Source organism: Meriones unguiculatus, chromosome 2 (assembly GCF_030254825.1).
Source record: "Meriones unguiculatus strain TT.TT164.6M chromosome 2, Bangor_MerUng_6.1, whole genome shotgun sequence".
In the NCBI taxonomy this organism is placed as follows: domain Eukaryota; kingdom Metazoa; phylum Chordata; class Mammalia; order Rodentia; family Muridae; genus Meriones; species Meriones unguiculatus.
In genome coordinates, this window is record NC_083350.1 from 34840478 (window position 1) to 34857103 (window position 16626).

The 16626-nt window shown below is 41.5% G+C and overlaps 1 long non-coding RNA gene across 1 annotated transcript; it reads left to right on the forward strand.

Annotated features, from left to right (window-relative positions):
- Nucleotides 1–15067: 15067 nt before the first annotated feature.
- LOC132652121 (uncharacterized) lies at nt 15068–16350 on the forward strand. Its single transcript, XR_009589607.1, has 3 exons — nt 15068–15271; nt 15357–15523; nt 16100–16350. It is a non-coding gene; the product is annotated as an uncharacterized LOC132652121 (long non-coding RNA).
- Nucleotides 16351–16626: the final 276 nt, after the last annotated feature.

The window sequence follows — 16626 nt, forward strand, 5'->3', positions numbered from 1 at the left end:
CGGAGAAAGTGGGCAGCTTTGTCTTGTCCCTGATTTCAGTGGGATTTATTTAAGTTCCCCTCCATTTAGTTTGGTGTTGGCTTTAGGCTTGCTGTATATTGCCTTTACTATGTTTAAGTGCCTTGTATCCCTGATATCTCCAAAACTTTAAACATGAATGGGTGTTGTATTTTGTCAAATGCTTTTTCGGCATCTAAGAAGATGATCATGCATTTTTTTTGTTTGTTTTTCCCCCTTCTGTTTGTTTATGTGGTGGATTACATTGATGGATTTCCATATATTAAACCACCCCTGCATGCCTGGGATAAAGCCTACTTGGTCATGGTGGATGATATTTTTTATGTGCTCTTTGATTCGGTTTGTGAGTATTTTATTAAGTAGTTTTGCATCAATGTTCATAAGAGAGATAGGTCTGAAGTTCGCCTTTTTTGTTGGGTCTTTGTGTGGTTTAGGTATCAAGGTTACTGTGGCCTCATAGAATGAATTAGGTAATGTTTCTTCTGTTTCTATTGTGTGGAATAGTTTGAAGAGTATTGGCATCAGCTCTTCTTTGAAGATCTGGTAGAAATCAGTGCTGAAAACCATCAGGCCCTGGGCTTTTTTGGGCAGGGAAACTGTTGATGACTGCTTCTATTTCCTTGGGGGATATAGGAACTGTTTAATCTATTTACCTTTTTTTTTTTTTTTTTTTTATGTCAGGGTCTCGAGAAGTTGAATCCGGCCTTTAATTCATTATGTAACTGAGGCTAGCCTTGAGCTTGTGACTCTCTTGCCTCAGGCTCTCAAGTGTTGTGCTCCCAGGAGTGCGGCATGTTAGCCCTCTGTCTGCCCTCTTTTCTCTGTGCTTTAATTCTGCTTACTTCCTCTTTCTTCGCAAATATGCAAAGGGTATATTAGTTTGGGTTTTGTTACTCTAATAAGATATGAAAGGTTAGGTAATTCTAAAATAGAGGGCGCTCTCAAGAGGACTTGGGAGGTAAAGGTGCATGCCACCAAGCCTGATGTCCTCAGTTTGATCTTTGGGTCCCGAATAGTGGAAGGAAAGAGCTGACTCCTACAAGCTGCCCTCTGACTTGACATGAGCTCTCTGGGACATGCATACCTTCCAGAAGCCCATGCGTGCACACACACATACCAAACAAACAAACAAAATGTAACTTAATTAATTAATTAATTGGAGTGTAAAATAAATAAATGAAATGTATATAGATAGAGTGAATGAATGAATGAATGAATGAATGAAATGTAAAAACAAACCAATGGAGGTTTGTGAGGATCTTCGTTTTAGAGGCTTCAAATCTCAACAATAACATTAACTCTTGTGAGGACCCTCCATGGTGGGAACTAGCTAGAGAAGGTGTGATCATAGGGTGAGGCAAGAAGCCTGAGCAAGAGGGAGGTCATCCTGCGACCTTCTCCCAGTTCCCACATACTCTTTGAAGGACCCAGCACCTCCGATATTGTCCCAGTGGGAACCCAACACTTAAATACTTGGGAGACGTCCAAACCACAACTGAAAGTTTCTGCTTTCTTCTTCCTTTTAAAATGCACGTATAATATCTACTTTCCTGTTCCATACAGTCTGCTTTTATGTGAACATAAGTGGCCTGGTTTTTAACATGAATTTTTTAAAAACAAAAATGTTTATGACCTGGGATGATTGCAAGCTTACAGTGGCTGTGGCCTTCAGGTATGAACCGTAGTCCTCTCTGCCTTACATGCCCTTTTGGGGTTCACAGGGCTGTTTCTGTTATATGTGGAAACCAACCTTGATGATGAGGCTTTTTCCCTCTTAAGGTTTCTGTTTAGCCTTGTTTAAGCAGCTCCTTTGTTTTTAATTGTTGTATACCAGGTTGTCCTCTTTTCTAAGGCTTGAGGCTGAGGCTGCTGTCACGCAAATCTAGGGAATTCCTATTGAAATACTTCTACCCATGTTCCCCGCTCACATTTTCCTGCAGGGAAATGAAGGCTTGCGTTGTTGAAATGCAAAGATCAAGCATTCCAGAACCCAGTCATTACCGGTGCTTTCAAGTGCTGCCCTTTTCTATTAATGCATACTCAGAGGCAAAACTCATGGTGTACCTAAGTGTTGTCTTAGTCAGGCTTTCTGCTGGCTGTGAAGAGACACCACAACTATGGCAACTCTTATAAAGAGAAATATTTAATTGAGGCTGTTGTTGTATGGTGGGAAGCATGGGTGAGTGCAGGCAGACATGGTGTTGGAGAGGTAGCTGAGAGTTCTGGATCCCCTCCCCAGGCAGCAGGAAGAGAGTGAGACACTGGGCCTGGCTTAGCATCTGAAACCTCAAAGCCCACCCCAAATGACTCACTTCCTCCAACAAAGCCACACTTACTCCAACAAGGCCACACCTCCTAATAGCGCCACTCCCTATGGGCCTATAGGGGGCCATATTCTTTCAAAGCACCGCAAATGGAATCAGATTATGCTTTAAGATATATTAACAACTCCAATCACAAATAGTATAAAAAAGATTAGTGAACCAGGGATTCCCAGCCACCATCATGAGGTAAATCAATAGGAAATCTAGGGAAAGAGTCGTAGCTGGCTGGCCATTGGATTACCGTGCACAGCCACAAGCAGCTGTACTTCTGATGAGGCCGCCATGATGCAGGTAAGACCGACCTGTGTGTATACTTACCAAGAAGGCCCTGCAGTGAGAGACCAAAAGATTAAAAATCAGTGGCTATTATTTTAAAGTTTAAAGCTCAGGCCTGAACTAAGGCTAGCTGGTGGAGATATGTCCAGCCATAATGCCCTGAGGGAAAGAACTAGCCTCACTACATTCTTTCCCACCCACTAGAGATACTGTTGCTAGGAAACTGGCCCATTCCCCCCCCTCCAGGGAGGGACACCAGATCATTAATGGTTTGGGGACCTTCCTATAGCTAATCAATTCAAATTGCAACATCCCTTTTGCATTTCGACCAGTAGATGCTTGCCACGCAGGCAATATCACCCCTGCTTTGGGCATGCTGGGAGGGACCAGAATCTTTAAAAACACCCAACTAACCTGAGCACAAGGCTCTCAGCTCTCACTACTTTGGTGGTGGGGAGTGTGAGCCCAAGCTGCAGCTTGTAATAATTTATAATAAAAAGATCCTCATGTGTTTTGCAACGGACTGGATTCCTGGTGGTGGTCTTTTAGGGTATTGCGATTTGGGCACAACAGCAGAAAATACACTCTGCAAGGCCTCTCACCCCAGTGTTTGAAAAGCTCTCCAAATAGCCTCACACATTTTCATTTCCCTTCTCGGCTTGTCATAATCATGCATCTCAAAGAAAAAGCCTTCTAGGGTAATATTAAATCAGTACATTGCCTGAGCCGGTATAACTTCGAATTAAGCATTCAATTTTTAAAAGTTAGCTTAAAACCTTGTTAGTATTGTGGGAAAATAGGACGGAAGCTGGTTTCAAGGAAGTGTACACACTTGAGGCTATTTAACAGCACTGCACACACTTCAGGCTTTTCCTGTGCTCACTTCGTGGCATGCCAAAAATATCACAAAAGCATATGGAAGGCTTTACTTTGTTTAGAAAATATATACATGGAAAATAGTACAGGAATGTTCCACAGCACAAAAGGGAACACTAAGGAGGCATTCAGTCTCCTCTGCTCAAACGTGGTTCAGGATTTCCTGACACGTTCATTCGTGCAGTCAAGTGGGAGGGCATCAGAGCCTGGGCAATCATAGCCACCCCCACCCCCACCCCCAGAGAACTTCCATGCAGAATTTTCCAGAGCATATTTGCAAGGCATTTTCTCATTGAAGAATATGAAGGAGACAGAAAAGGCCAGGGAACCTCTGCCTCACACACAACTATTCTGTCAGAGCCCCAACCAAGGGTGGAGCTTCAAGAGGAAGAGGCAGGAGGCACGGAGCTCAAAAGCAAATGTTCTTAAGACAGGATACCCAGAAGGATGCTTTGATGCACTGAGACTCCTGGTGATCCGATTTTGGAAGCATCTGGACATCACAGGGTCAGCAGCAGGGGGGTCAAAAGTGCCCTGAGAGAGCATAGACGCAAAGTGAGAGAATATGAGGGGGGTGGGCGAAGACTTAGGAAATCCGTAGTTGGAATCCCAGAAACAAACTGCTGAGGTGTTAAATGGAGCTAGAATCCCTGCACTAGCTATCAGGGGAATGAGCCAGTGTTGTCCTGTGAAGATTAGCCTGCACGCAATAATGTCAGACCATAAATAGCAAGCCTGATCATCTTATTGGCCTCTGTTGTAGCCTCTGAGATGGACACTATCATTTATTTTTTATGAGAAAACCGAGGCAGAGGGGAAGCTGAATGATGAGTTGCCTTTGTGGAGTAAATAAATGAGGAACCCCAAATCCTTGCCACCCCCGGTGCTTTGAGTTCAGACCATCCTTCTTACTCTTTTCCTGCATGGTCTTGCAGTGCAACACCGATAACCTGGATGAGATGTTCTAGCTGATTTTCGTAACATCATCCAGCCTGTGTGAATCTCAGCGAAAGCTATAGTACCATACAAGATAGCTAGATATAGTTTGATTCATAAGATACGTAACTTTTATGTGGTTTTGTATATATACGTAAATATACATGCATGTATTTTATGTGGGTTATATATGTCTATCTGTAGACATATATATGTCTATGTGTATACTCCACAGCGTGCATGTAGAGGCCAGAGGACAGCTTGTAGGAATCAGTTCTTTCTTGCTACCATGTGGGACCCAGGTATCAAACTCAGGTCCCCAGGCTTGGCAGCAGTCCCCTTTACTCACTGAGACATCTTGTTAGCTCAGTGAGCTGTATCTGTTTACCTCCATTTTTTCATTCATAGCCATGATTACCTTGTATTCTCAGATCTTACACAAGCTGCAACAGAAGTAATTTCATAACATACTTCCTAAAGTTCTCTTCAGGCTTTGTTTTCTCTGTTCCTTTGTAACCAAATGACTTTCTGTTTCTACATTGTATTCTTTTCCAAAGTTCGGGTAATTTGACTTACTCAGACTCGAACTAGAGTTCAAGGAATATTAGATTTCTTTTATTTGTTTATTGGCTTATTTATTTAGCCACTGAAGAATGGTCCCAAGACCTCATGACTGCTAGGCAAGCACTCCACCATGGACATGTATCACCAATCCTTTTAATTTTTTTATACTTAGTTAATCTTGTTACATTGTCCAGACTGGCCTTGATTTCACTCTGCAAGCCAGGCAAGCCTGAACTTTCCATTTTCCTTCCTCAGCTTCCCTGGTAGTTGGGATTTCAAGTCCTTTGCAGCAGAAATGGCTGGACTAGTCGTTATTCTTAAGTTCCTTCCAGTGGATGAAAGTAAGAGCTACAGAAGAATAAATATACAGCTAGTCTATGACTCAATAATAGTCCTCAAGGCGAGTATATGAAAAAAACAATTTTCAACAAGTGAAAAATGTACATCTTAAATAATTCTTAAATGGAAAACAAACTTGTTCATTTTCAATTACTATATCATATGTTCTCAGTTCTGGTTTAAATGTATTTGTTTGTTTGTTTACTTGTGTGTGCATGTATGTGTTCAAACTCAGGTTGTCATGCTTGTGCAAGCATCTTCACCTGATGAGTCACCTCACTGGCCACTCAGTCCTATTCAACATGCTTAAAGATACATAAATTTGGGCTACTAGAGTCCCTTTTAAGCTAAAATAAAAACTCTTACTAAAGGGTGCCCTAGTGGACCTCTAACCGTTAATAAAAATGGTTTGACATTTTCCTGAGGCTAGCTCAATTTTCCAGTGACGTTCCATGCAGAATACAGACATAAATAGAAACAGGGTGTAGGTCATTCCAGGGGACATGAAGCCTCTGCTCAGCCTGCCGGAGGGAAAATGCTTAAGAACGTGGCTTAGTAAAGAGGTGTGCTCCGAATCCTGACTACTAGCAGCTAGCTCTGTCGCTTTTGACAACCCAGGCTGAAGCCACCAGTGCCCCTCAACCCAGGGCTCACCACAAGCCCAGGTTAGCACATGCGAGGGTCTTCTGAACAAATGCTAAGCCATCGTCCTGGGAGGAAGCATAAAACTCAGAGAACATGTGTTGGGGTTTACTGCTATTGCCACTGTTTTCCTGTCGTGGGGAACCCAGGAGCCTGAGGATCAATGCTCCTTAAGAGATTTAAAATCAGTGGAATGGCTAGAGACGTGGCTCAGTTGGTGTCTTAGTTTTTGTTGCTGCGATAGAGTACTATGACAAGGACAATGTATAGTTAAAAAAAAAAAAGTTTGTTTGGCTTACAGTTCCAGAAGGAGTGCCCACTACGGCAGATGTGTCGTGGCAGTAGGTGGAGGGAGCAGGAAACGGAGAAAAAGAATCACACTTTGAACTGCAAAATTGAAGCAGAGAAAGAACTGGAAGTAGGACAAGCACGTACGCTGTCAAAGCCCACCCTTGTGACGCACTTCCTCCCGCCAGGATCCACCACCTGAAGGTTCTATAAGCTCTGCATACAGCACCAACTGGGGACCCAGGGGTTCAAATATGTTCACCTATGGATGATACTGCTCATTCAAACACCACAGTTGGTGAAGTGCTTGCCTAGTGTCCATGAAATTTTGGGGTTGATTGTCAATATCATATAAAATGGGAGCTGTGAATCACACCTAGAATACCAGCATTCTGGAGGTAGAGGCAGGAGGATCAAGAGTTCAAGGTCGTCCTCTGCTATATAGTGAGTTTAATGCCAGCCTGAGTTACAAACTTGGAGAGAGAGAGGGAGAGAGAGAGAGAGAGAGACAGAGAGGTAGAAAGACAGAGAAAGAGACAGACAGAGAAAAAGACAGAAACATAGAGATAGACAGAGAAAGAGAGACAGACAGAGAAAGAGAGACAGACAGAGACAGAAACAGAAGAAACAGAGAGACAGTGACAGCCAATAAAAGGAGATGGTCCCTAACACGTCTTTCATACTGATGTTGTGGGTCCTCTCTGTCACCAAACATTTGTGTGGAAGGAGACAAACCTGTCCATGAGCCAGAATTTGTTCTGGCTTTCAAGCCAAAGCCGACTTCTAAATTAGTGAGCTTCTGAAGAGGCTAAGCAGTTTTTATATCTACAGTGAGTGTTCTGCCTCTAATAAAATGATGGCTGACTCCAAGAAGGGTGTTCCAGTCTCTAGAAATCCAATTTTCACATCAGATGAATCTGCCATAAACAATCACAGTTGCACAAATTATTTTTTTTTCCTTAGAGTTTAACTAGATGAGACATGGATTCTTTTCAATATTACCTGATGTGTTTTTAAAAGACAACCACTTTCTTATTCTGTATAAAATGCCAAGTCCTTTAAAAAAAATTAAAGACAAATTATCAAGTCTGCATCTCTTTGACAAAGGAGAATAACACAATATGTTCCACTTAGCATAAACAGACAATGGAAATCCCCTTGTCCCACTGTTGTCTTAGCTCTCACAGGAGACATTGTGTCTGGCACACATTATCAGGTCAGGATCAAAAGTGTTTTGTAGAGCAACATCAATAAAGTTACAGAAAACAGAAGAGACACAGAAACTGGAAGCACTGGAGTGATAAAGAAACAATAGCGTTTTACTACTCTCTCACAATGTCCAAGTTTCAACATTGAGTCTAGATTGGTATCCACTGTTGTGTGGAAATAATGCCGGAATCTGGATGTATCTAACAATCCTGAAGAAGAGAAAAACAGAAAGCAAGTGATTGTTACCAAATCTGGCAATGGAAAAAAATGGAACTCTCAGGAGGAGCAAGGACATCATTTAAAACATGTGCATATGTGCGTCCACACTGTATATGTATGTATCCATTCCTTCTTCATGGGCTAGACAAGAGTCTCGTGTAGGCCAGGCTGGCCTTGAACTCCATGTGTAGCTGAGGGTGTCCTTTAGCTTCTGATCCTCCTGCCTCCATTTTGGGATTACAGGCTTGTACCACAACCTCTGGTTTTATGTGGCAGGAGGGGTGGAACCCGGGATTTAAGGCTGGGTTGTACAACTCAGCGACAAAGCTCTTGCCTGGCATTCATGCTGTGCCTGGTTCAATCCCCGGAGCTGCCAGGAATGAAAACAAAACCCACAACCCCAGGGCTTTCTGCATGCTGTGCAAGATCTGTACCACCCGAGCTTGTTGGGACCAGCTATACCAGCTGTCTTCAGCTATACCAACTAAGGTATACCAACTGAGGTATACCAGCTGTCTCCTATACCAACTGAGCTATACTGTCTTCCGCTCCTAATCCATATGCATATATGTTCTTATAGCAAATTGGAGTTTACCTCAAAGTACACAGGGCTGGACAGCAGGCTTTTAGCTGGCCCTAATGTATATGCATGGGACCATAAAGAAACATGATTTCTAGATGCAAGCTTCTAGTCTATTACTGATTTTATGGCTGAAAACTGTTGCAATACATGGAACACTGAGAAACATTTCCTCCTTGATCTTTCACATTTCTACACTTGTTGCAACTTCTCTTTGTTCTGTACCTTTTCAAGGACATTTGTGTGGGAAACAGCTGTGAAAAAATAGATAAAGTGTCCTTCAGGACAAAATGCAGCTTGGCTCACTGCCTTCAAAGCTACAGTAGCAGCCTTTGGAGCAATGAGCAGGCATGCGCACAGCAGAACAAAGACAGAACCATTCTCCAGGACAAAGGGCAGGCACGCTCACTGTCTATTCTTTTTAAAAAGAATTCTGGCTTGTTAAGCTCAGCTTCTTTTCTTGTACCAGATCAGCAGCACATTACAGCCATCTTCTAACTGCACTTGTGTTGTCCTGGGATAGTGAATGCTGGGAGAGCAAAGGCAGTACTCCACGCTCTGGCTACCACTATTGGTGGCTTCTTCCCTGAACCCTGAGTGTTGCCTTTTCTTCCAGGGTCCATTGACATTGTGAAACATAGTTTGTAAATTAGCAAAATCTCACAAGTGCAGAGTTTTTGAGACCCGTGGAAAACAACATGGTCTCCTTTCTGAAGTTCTGGGAGATGCTGGAAAACTCCATACCTCATCTGGAGAAGACACATAGGTAGTCTGTTTAATTAAGACAAAAACTTTCTGAAGTACTGCTACCTGCAGATCCATGGGAGCTACATCTTCTGGGTCCTTAGTGTTGACCCAGCTCAGGGTTAACCAAACTCATATAAAAATGGTACAGAGTCCGTAATGTTGACTATGTTCGTTGACATTAAATCATTTCCAAGTAGATGAGAAGTTTGCCTAGGAAGACAGGTAGGCACCATGTCATGTATGCAAAGCAACACAGCCTAAGAGAGAATTGTGTGCGAGTAATTTCTGAATCCTTGCACTATGGTTTGAATGTGAAATGTCCCCCTTGGGCTTCTGTGTTTGGACAACTGGTCCCAGCTGGTGGCACTGTTTGGGAAAGATGTAAAACTTTTAAGAAGTTGGGCCTCACCAAAGGAAGTGGGTCACTGGGGGCAGGCCTTGAGGTTTATGGTCCGGCCCTATTCCTGCTCACTTGATGCTTTCTGACAGCAGAACCAAGATGTACTGGGTACCTCTCACTCCTGCCGCCACGGTTTCCTCTTGATGGACTGTTTCCTCGAACTATGCTGTGACCCAGAATAAGCTTTTCCTCCTTCAGTTGCTTTTCGTAGTTCATCATGGCCATAAGAAGGGTAAAAAATCCAGGATATGTGACAGACCACTTTAAGTTATATTTCAGGTTTGACTGCTCACATCAGTCATTAAAGAAGTTCTTCTGGACAATGACGAATAACTGCAAATTTCACGCTGGAGGTTTTCTTATTCAGAAACTCTACAGACCTACACAGAGAGCTTTTATTTTCAGACAGTGTGGCCTTCATCTTGTTAGGTTTTGCCTTTTTTGGTCATGACTGCTTTCTAGTAATTTAATTTTATTCTATACATAATCTGTTTTTAACTTGGATGGAGTTGGCTATTCCCAGGCCTTTCCTGTCACACGTTTAGAGATAATAAAATGATTAGTTTCACCAGCTGTGTTTCTGGTTTCAAATGAGTTCAGCGTTATTTTGCTTTGCATGCTAAGTACATGAAATGAACCACAGGCTATGTGATTTTCATAGGTGTATCTCCAGGCCCCATCATTACCATCACTTAGCCATTCCTAAGACTCCAGCTAAGCCTATTAGATCTGAACTTCAAGGCGTGAAATCTAGTAAGTATTTTGACGTGTCCTGAATTCTAAAAACATCACATTAGGTAAATCTCATTAGATGAATACAGCAAATTTCAAAGGACCATTACATGATTAGAAGGTATCTGACTGGCTTGACTAGGAATAAATCAAGCATCAGCTAATGCCTAAAGCTTGAATACTTTGGTTTATATTTTAAAAAATCTATATTGATCGTGGTTGGTAGAGACGGAATGTATGCGGCCCTTCTGTGTTCTTTTTCTAACTGGTTGTGAAGCTATACATATTTTAAGAGAAATGTCTGAAAAACAAAAACAAAAGCTCTCTGGGCATGACAGTGAGCATGGTAGTATGGGGCAGTGGCATGATGGTTATGATTTTGGGACAGCATGAAAACACAGTGAATTCCAGGCCGGCCAGGGCTACACAGTAAGACCCTGTCTCAACACACACACAGGCATCCACGCACGTGCACATGCACAAATCCTACCTTTTAAAAATAAGGTTTTGGGTTTGTTTGTTTGTTTGTTTTAAATAATTAAGAGTATTAACTTTTGTACGGAAGTCTAAGATGTTCTCATGGTACTTGAAAGAGAACTCAGAGGGGTCTACTGGGCTGTCGGGATCACACTGAGCTGTCTTGAACGTGCTTGTTCTTCATGTTGTGAAAAGGGAAACTAAGAACCGTCTCCCTTACAAAGATCCAATGTATATTTAGGAGCAATAATGACAAGCCACAAACAATTAAGCTATTATTTCCGAAATCAAGACTTACACAGGGTTTGTGACTACTGTCTGTCACAGAAGAATTTTGCAATTCATGAATATGAGGGTCCTTTTCACAAAAGCACTGTGTAATTGTCAACTGTTCATTGACACAATCATGCCTCTATAAGAATTAATGATATAGAAGGTGGGTAGTTTGACATGAAATTTTCTATTGCATCCCATGGTCAAAATGGACTACAACTCTCATGCATCTAATGAAATATCTGATGTAATTCACGACTCTACCACTCATCTTCTCTATATCACCAGACCAAAAAATAATAAATAAATAAATAAATAAATAAATAAATAAGAAAAGAAAAGAAAAAAGAAAGAAAATCCCCCAGGTCTGGCTGTGCATTTTTAACATGTTTTATTAGCACATATTAATTATACATAATAATGTTTCATAATGATAGTTTCATAGTTGCATATAATGCATTTTGATTCCACTCACCGACCCTGGTTACCCTCTCACATCCCCCTGACACTCCTAGCTAGTCTACGCCTCTTCTCAGCTAGCTGGGCTTCTGCTTTGATATCTTTCTATTTTTTAGATGTGGCTCAGTGGTTTTGTTAGGGTTGTTTACAGGGGCATGGGTACCTTGCTGGGGGCTACACCACTGAAGAAAATGCCTCTCCCTCTTCCATCAGCCTTAACTGTGTATAAATCCTCAGGGAGGTGAGGCCTCATGACCACGGCTCTTTTCTTTGGCAGGACATTGACGGGCCCAGTCCTCTGCTGGGCTTGTCCTGTATAGGAAATCGCAGCTGTTACAAGGTCACGAGCAAGGCTGTAGATACATTCAGAGTTCTGTCGTGACCTACATGCACACAGAGCAGCTGTTAAGGACTTGTTTGTTTTTAATTGTTAGGCTTGGGACTGGAGAGATGGTTCGAAGGTTGAGGGCACTGACTGTTCTTCCAGAAGACCTGGGCTTGAATCTGAGTGCCCACATGGTGGCTCACAACAGTGACCACAGTTCCAGAGGGTCCGGCACCTACTCCTTGTATACCAAGCATAACATGTGGTACACAGACATACATCATACATGCAGGCAAAAAAAAAAAAAAAAAAACCATACACATGAAATAAATTTAAAATAAAAATAAAGTAATTGGTCAACTCAAAATTACAGGGTAGTTTGGGGGTTTATAGAAAATTGAGTAAAAATTAAAAAAATCAAATTTTCTTTCACTCCCTTGCTTCTGCTCCTTCCTTTCCCCTCCTGGAGTTTCTCCTATTTTTAACGTCTGGCTTAGCCTCATGTGTTTAGTGAGTCAGTTCCAATGCACTGTTAGCTAAAAATCAGAGTTTCTGTTCAGAAGTGGAATTTGTGTGATACAGTCTGTGAATTTTGACAACTTCCTAACAATGCATGCCCACCGATGCGGTCTCAGGTGCAATGATTTCACTGCCCTAAACATTCAGCGTGCCAGTGTGCGCTCATCCACCTCCCTTACCCACCTGTGTTGGTTCTTTTTCTTGTTGCCATGACAAAATACCCAAGAAAAACAGCTTAGGGAAGGGAGGGCTTATTTTAGCTCAGCTTTACAAGGAATGCTGTTTATCACAACAGGGAAGGCAAGGTGGCAGCAGATGGCCACATTGGGTCCCCAGTCAGGGGAGCTTCCTGTTTGTTATTGGGTCAGAAGTTTGCAGCCATGAATGGGGCCAGTCACATTCAGAGTAGGCCTTTCTATCATCTCAGTCAACTGCTCTACAAAAGTCCCTATCTGTATCCTCAGAGGTGTAGTTCCACGGTGACTCTAGATCCAGGGAAGCTGACACTGAAGATTAACCTTCATCCCACAGCAAACCCTGGCAGCCATCGACCTTTTTACTGTGTGTTTTTGCTGTCTCCAGAAAATCATGCGATTGATATCACCGAGTCCGAAGCTTTCTCAAGTGTGCACTGAAGATACAAACTTAAGTGATAAGACTTAAGTTTCCTTCGAGGCTTTTCTAGCTTGCTATGTCATTTCTTGATCTCACTGTATGACTATACCATGGTTGGTTTATGCCTTCACCTGTTGAGGGACGCTCAGTGTCTTCAAGTTTTAGCGACTCTGGATAAAGCTGCTCTTGCCTTCACATGGAAGGTTTGGTTTGAATTAAGTTTTCAATACATGTATTTTAAAACCAAGGGGTATGATAGATTTCAGCATCATGTATTAACTCTATTTAGCTTTGTAAGAAAGTGCCTAAGTACTACAAAAGAAGAAAAAAAAAGGACAGTGTCTATATCACACCAATGTCCTTCCTTTCTTCCTCCCTTCCTGTCTTCCTTCCTTCTTTTCTTTTGAGCTCCTCTAAAGAGCAAAAATATCAGTTTTGGAAAAATCTTACTATCTTAGAGACTCAAATATGATTTTCTCTATGTGCAGAAGAGAATAATAAATCACACTGTGCTGGGCATAGTGGCACCAGCCAATAATCCTAAGGCTCAGGAGGGAGAAGTAGGAACTCAAGATCAGCCTGGTTGTGTTGCAAACAAACAGATAAATGAGGGAGGAGCAAGAGCGGTTTCTTGGGCTCAGGACTTAAAAGAGCCCTAAAACTTTCTTGCACAAGACAAAGCTCTGAAATCAAGGTCAGGATTTCTGAACAGAATGTTTACAGCTGTTTCCACCTCAACCTCAGATACTAATTAACTTCCTTTGCAAAGGGCACTTGACACTTTGAAACTCGTCTGAGTCATAACATGGAACTCCAACCCTTTATGCACAGTTGTTGGTAGTTTCTAAGGAGTCCACTGAAAATAACAACAGAGGGCGGTGCTAGTTTGTAGGACAGGTATTAATTTTCCTCTCCTGCTTTTCAGTCAACAAGGATAGGATTTTTAAATCCTTTTCCAGTGCCTTAAAAAAACACCTCCTGAGAGAGAAACAGATGGTCTGCCCCACCCCACACACCTGTTCAGCTGGTGGCTCTCCAACAACACTTCAAACACAAACACTCATGGGGATTTGCTAAAAATACTTCGTAATTATAATACACATGTTTTCTTTACGCTGTCAAGGAGCTCAGGTATTTCCCAGTTTTAAAAGAGTTCTGTTGTCAGGAAGAAATGGAGATTTTACTTTAAAACTGGAGCTGCTCAACAACCTTTCATCCCTACTGGAAAACATGCTCGTTACCATTCTAAATAAGGAGAAGGAATATTACAAATATTTAAAATACCTTTAAATTTTACCACAACGAACTTTTAAAATAACTTGGTGACATGTTTTCAGGCATAGGTTCAGAGAATTATAATATTATACATGTTTCAGCATATTTAAGCTGTGTTTTTAAATCTGTGCTATATTCTATGTAATACTTGTATGTCAAATACTAACTTTGAATATAACTTTTAATGGCAGCATATTATTCTACTACATGGTAACACCATAAGCTGTTTGTAAACCCTGAAATGAGCAACAATTAGATTGTCCTACTTTCTTGACTTGATGTGCAAAATCCGTCTACCTGTAACATATTCTGGAGAATTTATTCTCCCAAATTGCCCTCCAAAATGCTTGTACTAATTTTCTTTTCCTCCAGTGCTACAAAAGAGTTAGCACTTTATAGGTAAACACACTGCATACCAAACATAGTTAGCTGTGTGGGACATGTAAATTGCATGCCTGTAACTCCAGCACGTGGGGGTAGGGGAGGAAGGAGGATCCCTGTCAGGTCAAGGCCAGTCTAAGCCACTTAGTTTGACCCTTTCTTATCCCATCTTGAACAACAACAACAACAACAACAAAAATCCATGGGTAAGAAATTGTATGAGTTGTGTCTTTATATTTCTTTAAGTATTAAACATCTTTCATTTACCATTAAACGTTTTCATTTATTCATAAACCATTTTGTCCATCTTTCTATTAGATAATAGTTTTCTTTTCTTTCTGTTTGTTTGGTTTTATTTTAACTTTTTAAGACAGGGTCTCTAGGTAGCCCCAGCTGATCTGAAACTCGTTATGTAGACTTTGATTCTCAAATGTGCAGGTAAGTTACTAAAGTTCTGTTAGGAAAAAAGATGCACAATTTCTAGGGCAGAATCACTCAAAAGGCTTTGCTTTCTAGTCTCAAAACGAATTTCAGATGATTGGTATAAAATTAATTCATTTAATTCTTTTTATTTTGTTTTCAGACAGGTTCTCACTATGCAGCCCTGGCTGGTCTTGAATTTATTATGTAGACCAGACTGGGCTTGAACTCACAGAAAACCCCCTGCTTCTGTTGCCTGAGGGCTGGGATTAAAGGAGTGTACCACCACACCTGACCCTACTTAGTGTATTGATAGATGGAGTTTTTTCCTCTCGGTGAGACGAAGGCCAAAGAAGACAGACCTTAACTGCACGCAGGTCAGGGCCTTTGTGAACTCTCTTCCCTACATTCCTTCCTGCTCTAAGATGGTAGCGTACAGACTATTGTCTGTTTTCCTTACAGGAAAGACTGGAAGCGCCTAGGTAAATCAGCGCAGCTGCACAGGCCTTCGTGGGAATCACGGAGCCACCTGCATCCCCAATTACACGTTAATTAGGTTTCTGCCTGTCGAGCTGGGAGAGCCAGCCTCCCCAAATGAATGCTTTCCCATTGTTTTCCTGCAGAACTCGGTAAGTTCAGACACGGGCTCACCGGGTTTTAGTACATTGGCTGTAAAGTATTTGACAGAGAAGCAGAGCGCTCCACCACCGTCTCATAACCTGGAAAACAAGTGCCTGAGAAAGATAAAAGCATAGAAGGTAAAACTGTGACAGATGGAGCTTCATGATATGTATGTACCTACATATATGTATTTATCCATATGTATATGTCAGTTAACTTTTATGGTAATTTATTTCCAATACCTATTTTTTTTTAATCTACTGAAGATGAACTAAATAAATGCACGTTTTCCTCAGGCAGGGTTTGGAATTGAACCTATGCAATCATTCATAAAAGCAAGTTCCCTGCCATTGAACTACAGCCTCAGCCATAAATGCAGATTTCTTGTTAATAGACGCAATCACTAGGGTTAGGCTTTGGTTCTGAATCACCAAAACCAGATCTGAGGCATATCCCCTCGGCCTCTGTGAACTGTAAAACAGAGGCAGACACCACAGTGTTTATTCTGGCTCTCCTCTGACTTCCTTTCTGACTTGGTGTGTATGTTGGTGAGACACTCTTGTGCCCCTTTATTTGTTTTGCAGCTCTGAAAACTGAACCTAGGACCCTGCACATGCTAAGCAAGTGCTATCCTGCAGAGCTTCAGTCCCCCTGATTGTCTATTCCTGAAGGGTAACTCAGATCAAGCTATGAGGAATGTATGATGAAAAAAACAAAAAAAAAGATGAACTTCTCATTCTTTTAACTCGTACAGAAAGAGTGGGTGGTGTGAAACCTTTGTATAAGAACAGAATTATAATGCCATTTTTTTTTTTGTCTATAAAACCCTGCTCTCCTCCCACATTTACTACTTGTTTGTGAAGATATTTGATTTCTTAATTATAATCAACTCCTTTGGGGCAGGGTCTTTGGTTGTTTTCCTATAGTCTCTCAATGAATTCTCTCAAAGCCTCTCTATTGCAAGGCTTCAGAAAAATGAGCTAACAATGTTTGAACGCTTGTGACACATTTTATTAATAATGATACAGATAGTGTCTTGAAGAGATTTTATAAACGCTTTTAAACTCCGAAAGCTAAGACTGAATTGAACAAAAAGGTATGTTTGCTCACT